This window comes from Notothenia rossii, assembly GCF_949606895.1.
Source record: "Notothenia rossii genome assembly, chromosome: 9".
Taxonomy (NCBI): Eukaryota; Metazoa; Chordata; class Actinopteri; order Perciformes; family Nototheniidae; genus Notothenia; species Notothenia rossii.
The window spans coordinates 44,577,525-44,588,765 of record NC_136907.1 but is presented as its reverse complement, the minus strand read 5'-3'; the positions used below and the strand labels follow the sequence as shown (position 1 = coordinate 44,588,765).

Genomic DNA, 11,241 nt, shown 5'->3' with positions numbered 1-11,241 from the left:
CACATTTCACTTGTTTTGCATCAAACTTGATACAAGGTACTTATGTTATAGTTTGGATTCCTAAAGCTTTTAGTCTACTATCCCATCATTCAAGGGTGGTTTTCACTATGAGTAATGTGTTTTTTTTGGATGGACATTATAATTTACATTTTCTTACTATGTTCAATCTGAATTTACTTTAAAATAAAAAAAAATCGATATTGATTCTGTCTTTTCTACATCCAACTCGCAGGTGTAACCTTGCTTTGAGAAAAAATATTATTAATTTACCCCTTTTAGAAGTGAAGGTATCGTCATTTGTTCTGGGAATGTCATTTTCGAGCCTGAGACCTAAAAAAACAGGCTTGGGGCTTAACATTAAGAAACTGCTGATCTTCTAGGGTTTTCACGCACAACCATCCCTAGGGTTTACAGAGACTGGTCAGAAAAAGGGAAAACATCCAGTGAGCGGCCGTTCTCTGGGCGAAAAAGATGAATGAAAGGTAACTCAAATAACCACTAGTTACAACCAAGGTATGCAGAAGACCATCTTTGAGCGGACAACAAGTCGAACCTTGAAGCAAATGGGCCACAGCAGCAGAAGAACACACAGGGTGCCAGTCCTGTCAGCTAAGAAAAGGAAACTGAGGCTACAATTTGCACGGGCTCACCAAACTGGACAATAGAAGATTGCAAAAATGTTGCCTGGTCTGATGAGTCTCGATTTCTGCTGCGACATTCGGACGGTAGGGTCAGAATTGGCCGTAAACAACATGAAAGTATGGATCCATCCTGCCTTGTATCAACGGTTGAGGCTGGTGTTGGTGGTGTAATGGTGTGGGGGATATTTTCTTGGCATACTTTAGGACCCTTAGTACAAATTGATCATTGTTTAAATGCCAGAGGCTACCTGAGTATTGTTGCTGCTGACCATGTCCATCCCTTTATGACCACAGTGTACCCATCTTCTGATGGCTACTTCCAGCAGGTTAACGCGCGATGTCACAAAGCTGAAATTGAGAGACAAAAACGGGTTGATTGAACATGACAATGAGTTCACCGTACTCAAATGACCTCCACAGTCATCACACCTCAATCCAAAAGATACATTTTGGGATGTGGTGGAAAAAAATATTTGCATCATGGATGTGCAGCCGACAAATTGGCTGCATCAAGTGATGCTATCACGTCAACAAAATCTCTGAAGAATGTTTCCAGCTACTTGTTGAGTCTATGGATCGGTCTCAAGTCACTAATTTTTTCATTTACTCGCTCCTCGGTCTCATTGGAATTGTATTTGTGTGCGCCATCTTAAGGAGCGTCCCATGGCGCTAATCTTAGCTGGCTTTTGTGTGTGTGAATAAAATGGGGACAGGGCTGGCTTGGTTAGGGTCTGCTGATCAGCTGTACCGGCGTCATCACAAACGGACGTCGCTTAACATGACACTCCGGATGAAAGGAGGTCCCATTGCTCCTAAAACACATTTGCTTGCGTCCTCACTCTTCTCGCGTTTTTTTTTGCGTCCCTCCATGCATCCCTGGTGGGAAGGATTAAGACGCATGGAAAAGACACAAGTGAGGGACGCAGGGATACAAGTTAAGAGTAGGGGTCGACCGATTATCGGCCTGGCCGATACATGCGTTTCGAAGGTAAATCAGTTGAAAGCCGAAGTTCAATAAACATCCCAATCCCCTATGCTGAAGTTGCAAAAACTCCACGATCTTATGATCCAATTCAATCAGTTTCCCAGCTACACAGGGACGCGGGAAGTCAGTCAGAGTTGGGGGTGCGTGCAGCGTCTCGCAGCGGAGTAACTATGGAGTCAGATTTAGGTCAATATTCTAGCACGCAAAACAAGCTACTCACGAGCGAAAATGTGCTTTTACACGCGCATGAAATGACCCTTGCGCGCAGATTAAACCCCCGAGAGCAGAGACAGCCCTCTTGCTCGCTCGCGGGAGTGTCAGCCTCACTCGCTCGCGGAGTCTGTTTGCGCGCTTGAAAAGTTTCTAACACTTTGGGGCGGAGCCACTGGACTTTGATTGACAGCTGCCAGGAAACCTGGAGTTGCCAGGTTTGATAAATGCCTGAACTACCAAGAGCCGAGGTGACAGCAGCAATATCAGTTGGCGAGATTGAATGGTAAAGATGTCCATAAAAAACTATTATATTCGTAAAGTGTACAGCTAATATATATATATATATATAAATATATATATATTAATTAATTTGATATAAAACAATATATTTTTGAGTGGGCTGTATCTGTCGAAAACTGCTAGCTACTGTCTGCTGTATTTCATTTTTTCCTTTCATTTCCATCTTTATTTCGAACAGATTTAAAAAAACAAGTAAAAAATAATAAATGTGAAAAACAGAATACAGCATTGTTAGAATACAGTATTTATCAATATTCATAATAATATTCATATATTCAACAAAAATATTCGTAATAATAATAATAATAATAATAAATCATATGTGTCCGAAAGGGAGCAGGAGGAAGCAAATGCTTATTAATTCCCACCCCTTAATTACTGCTAATCAATGATTATCCTTTAAATCATTTCTGCAAGTTATTCCTACTCACATCTTTACATTTATACATACATTTACAATAATTTCTCATCTTCAATCACCTCTCTTCATCTTCATCTTCATAGTTTTTCAAAAAAGTGTTTCTGTACATCCTTTTAAACTGAATTATGCTTGTGCTTTGTTTTAACTCCTGCTCCAAACCATTCCATAAAATCACCCCACAGATTGTTATACTCATACTTTTCAAAGTTGTTCTGACCTTGAGTTGTTTAAAATGTAGATTTCCTCTCAAATTATACCCACCCTCTCTGTCTACGAACAATATTTTTAATTTCCTAGGTAGTAGATTATGTCTTGCTCTGTACATGATTTTTGCCGTTTTAAATTTAACCAGATCAATGAACTTCAATATGTGTGACTTCAAAAATAATACATTAGTGTGTTCAAGATATCCAACATTATTGATAACTCTTATAGCCCTTTTTTGTAATGTACATAACGGCTGTAAGTTGATTTTGTACGTGTTTCCCCAAATCTCCACACAGTAAATCAGATGTGGCAATATTAGTGTGTTATATAGAGTATACAATAGAGAGGCGAAGTCCCGCCCATCTACTTCCGACCCATGGGACCCCGGAAACGGAAAATTATACATTGACGTCAATGGAGAGAGAAAAGTCATCTTTCGATCCCGTTTGAATTGTGCCACGAATGACACATATGATGTTTATCAAATTAAAAGAACATTTTGCAAGTCAAAAAAATAAAAATGTGTCGTAAAACTGTGAAGTTACAATTTTTTTTGTGTGAAACCGCTCAGTGAACTACAGGTCTCTGGTCTCGCACAATACGCGTCACCATCACAAAGATGGCTGTCACGTTAGTAAATTTCACCTGTTTCTTTCAGAATGAGGCGAAAAAGTATAAAACGAGGTGAAAATCACTACAAGTCTGGGCATGTTGAGAGCTGTACATACACGAAAGGGAGCGGTTCTGTAAGAGCCAGCATGCGGGACCGGCTTTACAAGGTTTCAGTGAGTAATATGAGTGCAATGTTTAAGGTTAATGTCAGCTAGCTAACAAGGTACACTAACGTGTTTTGTTTTAGAAACTAGTTTTCTCCTTAAGAACTTTGTGGTGTCTGTGTATGCTGTGGATAACATTAGTGTTCACAAGAACAAGATACACTCCCGTGTTTTGTTTTAGTTGCTCTTCAGATTGAAGCGGCCAGTTCTATATCGACTATATGTGTGATCTCCTTTTTACATCTCGTTGTGTCATTTGAGTTTATTTGCTGTGTGTAGATTCAAGGATTTTGGTTATCTTGTCCAGGGATGCAAACTTGTCACCTTTCGGCGAAATTCTCCGTTTTGAATCCAAAATAGGTCGTTTTTGTGATTCCTGTAGATCTGCAATAAAAATATTTTTTGGGTATGGGAGGGGGTCTGGGACCCGGATTAATGTGCGGCCGCGAGCTTTTTTTATATATATTATAATGAAGCGCGAGCTGTGTGCTCGAGTCTTCCTGCCTGTCGGCTCTGCTCATGATGTATAATAAGCCTCTGCTGCTCGGCGATGATGGTCTAGCTTCAGCAGCTACATTACCTACGGTGCGTTCGTTAATATTAACTGTGCGTCCGGAGTCCCTGTGGCACAGACTGGACCGCTGGTGAACAGCTGTTAGAACGGGCCGTTCAGGTGTTCACAATAGAGCTCCCTGTCGGAGCGGCAGAGCGTGATGTGCACTGAAAAGTTTTTTTTTCCCGTCGCAATATTATCGTTGAGCTAGCTAACTAGCATACATTGTCACTATCTGCTAACGTTAGCTTTAGCCTTCGTTTTCTAATCGTTTTTTTCATAGGCTATAAACAGAGGTGGTATAAGTATATCTTGTAATTGATTAAAATTAGAAGTACTCAGTTCTTGTACTTGAGTAAAAGTAGAAGTACCAGAGTGTAGGAATACTCTGTTACAGTAAAAGTCCTGCATTCCAAATGTTCCTCAAGTAAAAGTAGAAAAGTATTATTATCAAAATATAGTGAAAGTAGCGACAGTAAAAGTAGTCATTTTGCAGATTGGTCCATTTCAGAATAATATGATACGTTTTATAATGATTGATCATGAAAGTGTTCTCAAAGCTGGTAAAGGTGCAGCTAGTTTGAATGACTTTGTATACTGCAGGGTAGCTTTTGGATTTACTCCAGGTCGAACTAAAGTCTGATTTAACACTTGATTATATTTCACATCATTCATCCACATCTGTAAAGTAACTAAAGGTATTACATACATGTAGTGGAGTAAAAGTACACCATTTACCTCTGAACTGTAGTGGAGTAGAAGTACAAAGTAGCAAAACATTGAAATACTTAAGTAAAGTACAAGTATCTCAAAATTGTGCCCAAGTATAGTACTTGTTGAGTTTATGAACTTAGTTACTTTACACCAGTGGCTATAAAGATAGAAAGACTAAGCCTTGCACAGAGGCCTGAAAATACATTTTCAAAATGCTCAACAGTGCTGCCAAAATTATAAACTGACTGCTACACAATTAAAATAAATGCTTTTTATATATTTCTATTAGATGTGACTCTATGGCGTTTCTGTTAATATTAACACTGCTGCTTTAGTTGTTCTGACTGCTAAAATCCTCTGTTATTCCTCATTTTAAAGCCGATATTCTGTGGGGTCAGGGGGCTCGGATCCTTGTCACCTTTTTCATACCTGATGAGTTTGCATCCCTGTTGTCAATTTGTTTGGTTATCTAGGCACAGCTGTGTGTGACTCCCTCTGGTACACTGGTATGTGTTTTCCTAATGTAGAGAGCATTGATTAATTAATAAACTACACACTGACTCTAGATCCTGACCAAATCCTTATTTTTTGATCAAATGTTTTTCAAAAAAATGTATTGTATATTATATAACAGCTGCAAATCACAGACCGGAGTCTCTGCTACTGTGGACCACAAAGGAGGGGATCATCATCCCCATCCCCAAAGACCCTGCATGGCATGGAAATCTCCTCCTCCTGGAACAATTCTACACCCAGCATATGCTCCCTGTGTTGGCCAGTAGAGAGGAGGACATTTAAATAAACATACTCTTAACACCCTCGGACTCTGCGTTGTGTTTCGTATGTGTGATGGGGTGTTATGCAGAGGGGAGGAAAACAGGACACAGCAGATTGGGATTGTGGTGGAGATGCTGAGCAGTTATTTAATTGTTGCGTGTAATTATTATTATACTGTGTGCTTCTTAGTTATTCCATCTTTTGCTGTAACATGGATCTGTATGTAACTCTATATTTAATTGTTATCTACCACACTTCCTTCTACATCATACACCATCATTATACATGATGGTGTATATAGGATATGTATTTATTTGTATACATATCTAAATTGTATAATTTTATTTTTCGTATTTGGGATTTCTCTTTTGTCCACTCAAATACACTTGGCCCTTTCTCTTTTCCATGTGGAAAATGGCAGCTGCATATTCTGCTTTTCTCATCTGCTCCCTGTCTGCTCATCTACGATGAGAAAATTATATAATTAATTACTAATAATCATTTAAACCTGTTATTACCAATATTTCACAAATTCTTCATGTAAACTTAAGAGCACAGCTGTATGTTGAGTATGTCAGCTTTGCTTGGTTCATCTTACTGGGGGGGGGGGGGCTGCTACATGGATGTCGGTGCAGTCCACAATAATTTTGCAGCTGAAGGCAGAATGAATTTATTATTGACTCAGAATGAAGCACAACTTCATGTCATACAATACATTGACTTTATTTGTAATTGTGTAAAAAAAATATGAGCATTGATTAGCAAGCAGGACCTGGCAGGAACAGAGAATGGTGATGGATGGAGCTGGGAAGAGAGAAGAATAAAGAAAACAGATCAACTTTATTATCGGATATTAAAAATTCAATTTCAAAACAAGTTGCCGCTCCTACAGTTTTCTAGTGTGTAAAGATGATTTCACATGACCAATGCAAAATATCACACTCAATACATGTGTGTCTCTGAGGGGTGCATTGTGCCTTTGATGTATATAAATAATATACCAGAACCAAATACTATTACGTACAGTGGAAATCAGGTTACCAGAGCAGGTCAGACCAGTGTGCATGTTCCTCAGGGTCTCAGCAGTTACAGGTGAGGTAAAGAAAATAAAAGAGAAAAAGGTCAGTAACAACACTTTAAAGTAACAACACTGAATAATTATCTCTTTTAATAATTTTCTCTCAGTAATCACTCAACTACTGTCTTTCCAACAAACAGATTGACTCACTCTCACTATCATCACAATGAAACACGTCCAGAAGAATGTCATGCAAAGCTGCCTGCCTTCCTTCCTTCGACTCTCCCTGAACTGCCTGATCTTTTAATGGTCAATGTTAACCATTTGTGCAGATAGCATTAAGTAGAAAAGATCGCTGATACTAATGTGGCGTTAGCCTACCTCCCGCCCCCTTAGCACCTGGTGGAGGAAGGGGCGATAGGCTACTCTTCAAATGTTTCACAAAATACTTACCATCATGACTACTCTTACTGTTTAACATTTTGGTTTACTTCATGTTAAGGCTAATACAAATGACAAGGCTAAGTAATGTAATATAATGCTAACTAACATGCTCGCTACTAGCTAGGTAGCTAACTTGACTATGTTCCATGCAAAACATGTATATTACCTGATATGTTTGGTCCAACGACTCCTGGTCCTTTCATCAGACGGGAAGCGATAGAACGAGCAAGTGGTATGATCTCTTTTGTGATTACAACCTCGTACAAAGCACACAGGCATCTTGTAAAAGTGAATTTATTGGAGCAATCTCTTATATTTATTGGAGGGAATAAATCAGTCTTCTTCTTCCTCTTTGCTTTGCGAGCCACAACCAGTCTTGGAGCATTATCGCCTATGACATCACTTACGCGACCCAGAATGCATTTGGGATTTGTAGTCTTTCTAGTTGCGTATTATTCATAGTCTTATATTTCAGCATTTTTACGACAAACTGTGACTTTTTTTGCATGGAAATGATTGTTTAAGATTGACAAACATCATATGTGTCATTCGTGGCACAATTCAAACGGGATCAAAAGATAACTTTTCTCTCTCCATTGACTTCAATGTATAATTTTCCGCTTCCGGGGTCCCATGGAGGCTCCCGGAAGGGGAGGGACTTCGCCTCTCTATTGAGAACCGCAGTGACGCGTCATAAAACCCGGAAGTAAGTTAGCATTTTTAGCACTTCCGTTTCCTTCGTCAAAAAGCAATGCATTTTTTCCATAGGGTTTTGTAAAATAGCTCGAAATAAGGTCTGTGGTTGACACAAATTTAAAAGATAAATGACGTTTTGTTCTACGACATCAAATACATCAGCACTGACCCCACTGGTGATTTTTGAAGAGTTTACGTGTGTGAAAAACGATGGTTGTTACCGAGTTGCTGAATAGGACTACAGAAATTGTCGAGGCCATTGTGCGCTATTACGCCTAACGCGTAAACACTCCCGCTAAGTTTGTTTTCCCCTGTGTTCTGCTTGAAAGCAAGTAACTGCCTATCTTTAGTATCTGTATATCTATATCTGACAATTACTTAATTACCAGTGTTTTCCAATTTTACTCGGCAGTTCGTTTCGTTGGCTAACGTTAGCTAAAGCTAGCGCTACTAGTTAGCTACGCAATGGTTTGTTGCTTTGCTCCGGGTTGCAGCCAAAGGTCTTCGCATGAAACGTGCTTGTTCTATCGTTTCCCGGCCAATGTTTTCCAAAGGAGAGTCTGGATTCGTGCCATGAGGTAAGCTGACGTTACATTTTTGTCCACGTCACGGTGAAATGTAAATGATGGGTAGTGACTGTATCGCCGTTTTAGAGATGGGGCTGCTGAAAAGACCGCAACATAAGTAAAGATAATGAATAAATCCGATTAAAACCTGTGTGGCTTATATGATAAGTCTAATTAGTACAAGCAGCATAACGTTTCACCATGTAACTAAAGATTGTAGTCAGGGAAATCAGTTTGACATAATGAACTAATAACAAATCACCTCTGGCTGGCAGAGGACTCTGCTCCATAGCTTCTCTTGGATGTAAAATCACATTTTACATTTATATTCAATTTAATATTCCATCCCTCACATACTTTTAATAACTTATATTTTGTTTTTCTTGTTATGCTGCTGCAACACAAACATTTCCCAAATTGGGATCAATACAGTAATATCTTATCTTAATTAATTAAGAAATATAACTATTATAATTAGTGTAGCAGCTGACACCTATTTTCAATATGGATTAATCTACCATTTATTTCTTTAGTTCAATTTTGATCTATAAAAATGTCAAAATAGTGAAAATGTTCACGAGACTTATCAAAGTGCAAGGTTATATCTTTAGATGTTTTGTTTTAGCCTATGTACTGTATGTCTTAATGCTCTTATATGTGACAGGGTGACTTCCATGAAACTAATATTTTATATCTTCCCAACAGACGAGCTGACAGGAAACCTAACACTCTAACAACCACAACATTGCAAAGGCGAGTAAATGTAAATTAAAAACGATTCAAATTTTTTTTTTTTATTCTTCTTTCTTGCAGTGAGGTGAAGCTGACCTTGCACTTGGTGCCAGTAAGGATGTTCCTCACGCAGGCTGAATGTTTCTCCTTCCTTACTGACACAGAAGCCCTTGATTTGCAATGCTTCACTAATTGTCATTTCCCTGGCTCCGTAGGGACACTTTACCTCCAGCACAGCGGAAGACCCTACCAGACCATCTGGAGATGCCCCCAACAATCCTGACTCATGGACCTGCATCTGGGTTGCAGTGGTGAATGCCCTGACGCCCTCACATTCATTCATAGTCCCCCACTGTACAGACAAAACACCATCAAGGGCCTGTTGTTGCCCTAGCACCCTGGCAATAAGGGAAGCAGTCACACGCTTTGACCTCAGGACAGCTCCAAAGTTGCTGGCAGTCAACCTTCCTTTCCTGAACAAATGCCAGTTTGGGCTGGTTCGCTGACCAGTGGTAGCCACCTGAATTGCCCTCTGTTGCTCCTCAGACAATGCCATGCTTGCCACAATTGCCTCAGGTCCCTGATGCCCAACAGATTTGTTCATTTCAGGAACAGTAAGTGTTTCCAAGCTGTAGTGTTCCTCTTCTGGCTCAGGGGAGAGAAGCAAATAGATTCCTGAGAATCTGCCCCCGAGTCTGTCCCTCAGCCAGTCACGATCTTCGGAGGTGGGCTCTCTTGTCAGCGGGTTGAATTAGTTATTGGTTGGAGGAAATAGCTCCTCCACTAAATGTGTACGTTTAGCTGCCTTTGGCTTCTTCCACTGACAGGGGGTGTCAGTGCAGCTGAAATTGTGGATGGCAAAGATGGCTTATGCAGCCACATGACTTCATTTCCATTCTCCACGTGGGCATTCACATTTAGTGGAGAGAATTCCCTCTTCTCCTGTAGATACCTGTGGTGGGGGGATTGTTTTATTATTTAAAATATATTTACATTTGTAATGCCTTCCCAATCATCCATTTAATTGTTTATAGCCTACTGTATGTTTATTTCATGGATATTTCTGTGTTTTCTGGTGTGTAATATTTGTAATAAAGATTTCATGTGACACATAAAATGGATTTGTTGATGGGAATTAATGTGAATAAATGAACTCTAGGTTAACGGTACTCTTGCTATCACTACTCACCGACACCATAAACCTTGTCCCTCATGCTAGCCCTGACAACACCGGTAAGCACACCTTCATAGGCTGCACTGTTTTACGTGTCCTGACTTGTAGTTCTTCTCTCCTCTATCTACACTCTTCTTGTCATCTTTGTAAAACGATATCAGACTGGTAATTGACACAGCCATGACTTCTAGTTAGATTCAGTGTGGCTAAAATGAAAAGCTTTGTTAAAATATGCAAGCACGCGAAAGTCAAATTCAGCTTTATTGTCAAAAATTCTACATGTGTTATACATCCAGAAATATCGAAATATCGTTTCCCACAGTGTGACATGTATTCATAAAACAAAACAAAAAGGGCCTAGATAAACGTGGTATACATTAAACAAAACAAAAAGGGCCTAGATAACCGGGGTATACAGTTTAAAATGTTAAAAATATATTTAAAGTATTCAAAGTGCAGTTTCAGTGCAAGTCAGTTGAAACGATCTTAAGTTGGCGTGACGTTGAAGTCGTGCGACCCTGCTGCTGTACTGGCTTGTAGTTCGTTTATAGCATAATGTTAGCATTTTGCTTCTGGCGACTAGATTTATGATTCAAAAATGATAAAAGTACGGTTGACATATGGAGATTATCCGGCTGAACAAAACGTGATCCCTCTCTTAAATGTGTGTCAACCACAGACCTTATTTCAAGCTATTTTCCAAAATCCTATGGAGAATTTGCATTGGTTTTTCACGAAGGAACCGGAAGAAGTTTACTTCCGGGTTTAAGGATGCGTCACTGCGGCTCTCTATGAGTTGTAGTCCAGAATGTATCTGGCTTTTCCCAATATTGCGATAGTTTTAGCCAGTTTTGCTTTTACATGAGTGATATGAGGTTTCCAGCTGATTTTGTGGTCTAAAACCACACCAAGGAACTTAATTGAATATACTCTTTCTATGTTTATGTTATTTAGTATTAATTGCACCTGTGGATTTGTTTTATGTTTTTCAAATAACATAATCTTTTTTTTGCTTATATTTAAT

General features: G+C 39.3%; 2 long non-coding RNA genes across 2 annotated transcripts; one reads left to right on the top strand and one right to left on the bottom strand.

The window, feature by feature from the left end:
• Positions 1–3,150: 3,150 nt before the first annotated feature.
• On the top strand, positions 3,151–10,153 carry LOC307018907. The gene is made up of 4 exons (XR_013802538.1): positions 3,151–3,552; positions 5,445–8,323; positions 9,017–9,064; positions 9,259–10,153. It is a non-coding gene; the product is annotated as an uncharacterized lncRNA (long non-coding RNA).
• LOC307018911 lies at positions 3,959–6,736 on the bottom strand. Its single transcript, XR_013802541.1, has 2 exons — positions 6,612–6,736; positions 3,959–6,391 (listed from the first exon to the last, which is right to left on the bottom strand). It is a non-coding gene; the product is annotated as an uncharacterized lncRNA (long non-coding RNA).
• Positions 10,154–11,241: the final 1,088 nt, after the last annotated feature.